At 30.9% G+C, this 6260-nt stretch overlaps 1 long non-coding RNA gene across 4 annotated transcripts; it reads left to right on the forward strand.

Annotated features, from left to right (window-relative positions):
• Nucleotides 1-545: 545 nt before the first annotated feature.
• Nucleotides 546-5861, forward strand: LOC145059196 (uncharacterized). Of its 4 annotated transcripts, none has more exons than XR_013686710.1 (6): nucleotides 547-702; nucleotides 801-1584; nucleotides 1650-3836; nucleotides 4036-4364; nucleotides 4437-4512; nucleotides 5282-5861. It is a non-coding gene; the product is annotated as an uncharacterized LOC145059196 (long non-coding RNA). The 4 variants fall into 4 exon arrangements; XR_013686725.1 differs by having other exon boundaries at nucleotides 4268-4364; XR_013686720.1 differs by having other exon boundaries at nucleotides 548-702; nucleotides 1650-3321; nucleotides 3770-3836; nucleotides 4036-5861.
• The last annotated feature ends 399 nt before the right edge of the window (nucleotides 5862-6260 follow it).

The following is a 6260-nucleotide window of genomic DNA, read 5'->3' on the forward strand; positions in this document are numbered from 1 at the left end:
GTTAATAATTATATTAAATAATATAGTTTTATGAGTTTTGTCTATTTACTAACATGTTTTTATATTTTGAATATAGATGTTTATCGAAAGTTTTAAAAAAAACTAAGGTTGAAGGTTTGAAGCTTTTAAAGATTAAATTGGTTTAATGTTAATTTTTAATTTGGGAATGATATATATATATATATATATATACTCTCTAATAAATAAAAATTATTTTGTCACATGTTACATTATTATTGATTTCGTCACTTGTGGTTGTTTTCACATAAAAAATTTCCACTTCGCATTTTGTAATTTTTTTCCGTTTTATTACTTGGAATGTGTAGTGTTTATATATATATATATATATATATATATATATATATATATATATATATATATATATATATATATATATATATATATATATATATTAAAATTTTTGGGCCTTAGCTACAGTAAACTTATTGCCTTTTGCCATCTTTGATCCATTTCTTTTTCCGATTTACTGTTTTGTCCCTTCATTTCCGCCTATTTTATGTTTGTTCTTTGCAGTGGGCATTTTATGTCTTTATATCAATTGATTGTGTACACATGTTGCTTTACCTTTCTTCACCGTTTTTTGGCCCAATCAGGTTCAGATTTGTGTAATTTTTCTTAAAGCTTCTCCCGTTTACCCCCATAATCACTGCTTCATATTCTTCTTCAATGTAAAACAACCAGGTATTCTTGCTCTGTGAGAGTCGTCCTCGAATTCCTGTCGGTTTGTAGAAATAATCCTCTTTCCTTCCCCGAAATTCTTACATCGACTCAAATAACAGGTCAAAGATTAATACAGGAAAAAAGAAGCAACAGGTCACTTGTGTGTGTGTTGTGTTCAATCCATCGGAAGGAATACCAGTCGGAGGTCGCTTCCTCGCCGCCGATTATGTCAGCGTAACCTACTATGATGCTACGGCTCGAATCTTCCATCACTGACTCAATTCGGGCACACGTTTTTCTCTCACCGCTTCCACCACTTCCCACTGCTCCCTGAACATCGATTTCACCCTTCATTGCTAACTGCGAGATCAAAGGAAGAGGTTGAAGACAGCAGATGTGTCGATGTTGTTGCTGATGGCCAGTGACGGCGTCACTGGAGGGCAGGAATCACAGTCACTCACATAACGAATTGATGGTGGTTGAGGGATGGATGAAGCAGTTGGTCGGTGTCGGTGTTGTAACAAGTGAAGCTGCTCAGCATCGGTGGTTCTGGTCACTTAAGCGTGTAATTGTGCATGCGGCGTTCCACCCGACGGCTGCTGGAATGTAATTTCTACTTATTTCTTCCTAAAATAGTTGGGCTCCATATTGGAAAGTTGAAATGGGTTTAATACACATCTCCAGGTGTTTCAATTTCTAAACAATTAAATCCAATTTACTTGATTTCGACTCTCTTTTTTTCATTTGGGATTCATATCTTCTCCTGTTGAAGTTTTCTCTTGTGATTTTTGTAGTAAATAATGATTTTATAGAGTATTATGGAGAAGGAAGCAAGTTTTACCAAAGAGATTGGTGGTGGTTGAAACAGGAATTGAAAGTGGAGGAACAATGCTTAACCAAGAGGTATCTCTGCTAACCAGGCATGAATAGCTTTTGTATTCACTAATAATATTAAAATTTTGTTGCAGGTGCAACCAAAGAAACGATATACCTAATTCATGAATTTGGAAAGAGAGGAGATATGACATCTGTAGTGGTTGTTTTTTACTTTTGTCCCTTTTGGAAAATTAATATCCTCCTTATTATTTACTTATTTACTAAATTTTTATTATTTCATGATTAGCCCCCCTATTCAATATTGTGATTTGAATATACTATTTTTTTTCCTTACTTTTGTTTCAGATTTGTAAATGTTAAGTGTTTTATTGTATATGCACTATAAGAACTAACTTAATCATACCAAATATCTTAGTTATTTCCTATTTTACCCCTGTTATGTAAACTGATTTTCCAGGTTGTTATCCAAAAATTAACATCCTCTTTATTAATAACTTATATACTAAATTTTTATTCTTTCCTGATTTGCCCCTGTAATCAATATTGAACTATCTAGATTTTTTTCTTTTCGTTACATGAATATGTTAATTTCTTTCCTACTTCCTATTTTACCTGTGTTTTTATCATTATGTTTTCTATGATTTACTTTTATCACTATAGTTTGTATCATGCTATTACTTTGGAATCTGTATATGGGATATGTACGCATTGATATGCCAAGTAAAGCATCCTTCTGTTGATATCCAAAGTAGTCTATTTCGAGTCTTTTCTGTTTAACTGTTATGTCGTTTGATGACCTGAAATTCCAAATATGTTTGTTATTTCCTATTTTACCCCTGTTATGTAAACTGATTTTCCAGGTTGTTATCCAAAAATTAATATCCTCCTTATTATTAACTCTTATACGAAACTTTTATTCTTTCCTGATTTGCCCCTGTAATCAATATTGAACTATCTAGATTTTTTTCTTTTCGTTAGATGAATATGTTAATTTCTTTCCTATTTCTTATTTTACCCGTGTTTTTATCATTATGTTTTCTATGATCTTCTTTTGTCACTATATTTTCTATCATGCTATTACTATGGAATCTGTATCGATCGATATGCTAAGAAAAAGTATGTGACTCCCTATCGTTTGACTACACGAAGTCCCAAATTTGTTGGTCACTTCCTATTTTACCCCTGCTATGTAAACTGACTTTTCAGAACCGTAATTAACAATGCTTTTGTATTATGTCTGAACTGCTATATGGGATATCTGTGTATCATGAATATGTTAATATCTTCTTTATTTCCTATTTTAGGCATGTTGCTCTCATTCTCTTTTCTGTCATTTTCTCTTATCACCATATTTTCTATTATGCTATTACTATTACACAAAATTAATATCCTCTTTATTAATTTTCGTGTAGCCAAACGACAGGGATTCATATATTTAATTTTTTCTCTAATCACTATGTTTTGTCATTTTCTGTCATTTTCTCTTATCACTATCTTTTCTATCATTTTCTATTATCACTATATTTTCTATACATGAATATCTTAATTTTCTTCTTATTTCCTATTTTACATATCTTTTATTTTTTTGTGATTATGTGACAAAGTTTTGTAACGGTTCAGAAGGATACAATGGAAAGGTTATTTTGGAATGTTGTTTGACTTTGCTTCATGCATTGTAGGAAAATATTTGGTCTTTAGGAATAAAAACAACTGAAATTGGAAAAAAGGAACCTCCATTACCAAATCTTCATCCAATGAGAGTACTTTTCATTATAACTATTAATCGGAGAAAATCCACCTCAGGTCTTGATTTTTCCCTTTATTTCACCATTTCAAGATTTTTCCTTGAATAAAGTCTCTTTGTTCTGTTTATTAATTTTTTTATTTTCAATATGTATATTGATTGTTTTTATAGTCTTTATTTACATTTTGTATTAGACAAATGGAGCTCCAACTAAATAAATGCAACATTTTTCCAATATTGACCTTTTTTCCTTTTAACAAGCATTGTAATAATGACTTTGGCTAGCAATATTTCTACATATTGTCACACTTAAACTTATGTCGGATATTTTGTTTAGTAATCAACCATATATTGAGATCATATATCAACACGGGCTCTTATATAGTTTTGGATCATAAATCCCATGTTTGATTAAAAATTGAAACTTCATGAATGTTGCTTTATATTTACAACAAAATCATATGTATCTAGGTCGTCAATTTAATCATTTTCTTAGATTTAACATAGGTATCAGAAGTATCAAGCGAGTTTTGGAGGTGTGGAAGAAGACAGAAAGGCTAACTACACTGATATGGTAAGAAATTCTCTATAATTTATAAGAATGCTTCTATTGACAAAAACAACTTAGAATCCAAAAAATAAACAAAATATAGATGATATTGTAGCAAGCCGCTGAAATTATTTTATTATGAGATGAGAAAATTAAAAAAATTTATTTATTAATCATCAATATGGTATAAATGAAATTTGATTCTTACTCTTACAAATTTCAGATAAAATATAGTTGATAGGTTGAAAGACTTCCAGCACAGCTACAACCTACCTTTTTGATCGGTTACAACCAGAGCCACATGCAACATCCTAATAGGATTGTTGAATTGAAATTCAATGGAATTGCAGGAACTTGCTTTTAGTTCTTCATTATTTGTGTTAGATAGGTTTGAGTGGTTGTTGTTTTAATATATTGTATTTTGGCTTTGTAATTGAGATTTCATTTTGAATTAGGACTAGAAATTTTAACTGGCTGATAAGCAATGGGACAACTTTTACCACTTACAGCTTCATGCTAACAGTACCAGTGTTGTAGTTGAGTGTATGAATGGTAAGAGAGTTTCATTTAAATAGAGATAATATTGTGTCTAATTACCATATGATGTCCACATATTTTCTTCAGGCTTTCTATGCTTTGCGTTTACGGGGCTGTTCATCATATGAATCCAAAAGGACTTAAAGACGGTGACAATTTCAAGGCAAGTTATTTACAATTTTTGTCGGATGAAATATCATAGTATTTGAAAAGGATAAATTGCAGGAAATAGAAATATATGTTGTTCTTGATAAAAAAAAAACCATCTTTTTTATTTCCTTATTTAATAGACATATAACCCTTTCTTTTGCATTCCTGCGAGTACGTGGTTGTCTTGATCCCCTTCTGACATATCTAGATATTTAAAATGTGATCCAGTTTTTTTTTTAAATATTTATACGTTCTATTTTATAGGCGCTAAAATTTGTGTTATTTGGTTGTTTATAAAAAGTATGTCACTATTTCGTCTTTTTAATAAAGATATTCACTGTTTCTTATAATAATTTACATTGCTATTGTGTATTTTTTTTTGGAACTTACATAATTGGTGGTTTCTAATGAGCATAATACGTACCTGGCTATATGTTGTATTTATTTTATGATGTCATCAAACAAAGTACACTGCTATAATAAATGCAATATGATGTATTTACCATGAACATGGATATCTAATATCATATATGTATTTTGTAGGCTCTTGCTGTCATTTATTTCTTTACCAAATTAGTTAATGTCGAAATTGTGCCATACACCTAAGTCTGATAAACAAGGTATTGTAATTGGAAATGTCTTGACCAAGGTTGTATTAGATTATGACATCATGAATGATTTGATGAGTGCTGGTTTGCATAGGTTGTGGAAATAGAGGTAAAGTGTAACATTTTACTTTTGTTTTACTTTTTTTTCTAAATATTCTTTCATTTGTTTATCAGGGCTAATTTATGTTCAGAACTACTTCAAGCAAATGTAAGTTGCTTAAAACTTTTATAGTACTTAATCTCGATTTGATAAAGAAATGGAAAAGATTTGCAAAAAAAACCCAACCATGCAAAGGAATGGAGGTCTTTCAGATGCAGAAGTTGGATCAATCAGAGATGCTCAGTCATTGCTACAAGTTCTCATTTTAGTATTTTTTTTGGCTTTTTTTTTATTCCCAAATATAGAGTCGGATGCCGTAAGTGGTTCACTAATCATGCCTTTGAAACAGGTGGTTAGTACACCTCTCAGTTTGTTGAATCAGATTAATAAATATATTGCACCGAGATCGATTCCCAGTTTAATATCGACAAAGACACCGTGCTGATGCTCGACATGTTCGATATGATGCAGGAAAACATGACAGCAGCCATGAAAATATGCAACAAGATCGTGCAAGACCATCCAACACCATAACAAAAATAGCATCAACCACTTCTACAACATCCACCGCTTTTGCATGCAGTTCTGTAATAAAAAATTATCAACCACTTCACAACATCCACAACTCTGTAATGAAAAATTATGTAACCACAATCTAATGAATGAATATCTTTTAATCCATATCCTATCATATAATCCATACATCAAACAACAAAGTAATTAAAAAAAATTATAAACATACGTATACCATCTAACCCCCGCGCAGCGGGGGACTTGCATCTAGTTTGAAATTAAAAAAGTCATCTCATCATTTGGAATCAATTATTTTTCAATATGTATTTGGTTTGACACAACATCAATCTTTATCAAAATAACTTTGAAATGTACATTCTAGCCTCCAATAGTCCTATTTTTAAAAACATGGATGTTACACGTGGGCTAATCGGAAGAAAATCAACACCCTTACCTTTTTTTTCTTTCGAAAAACTCTTATATTTGGCGGGTATTTTTTTTTTCCTTTTTTTGGAAAAAACTGCTAATTCAAAAAATAAA

This window comes from Lactuca serriola, chromosome 1, assembly GCF_051521515.1.
Source record: "Lactuca serriola cultivar US96UC23 chromosome 1, Lser_US96UC23_V15, whole genome shotgun sequence".
Lineage (NCBI taxonomy): Eukaryota > Viridiplantae > Streptophyta > Magnoliopsida > Asterales > Asteraceae > Lactuca > Lactuca serriola.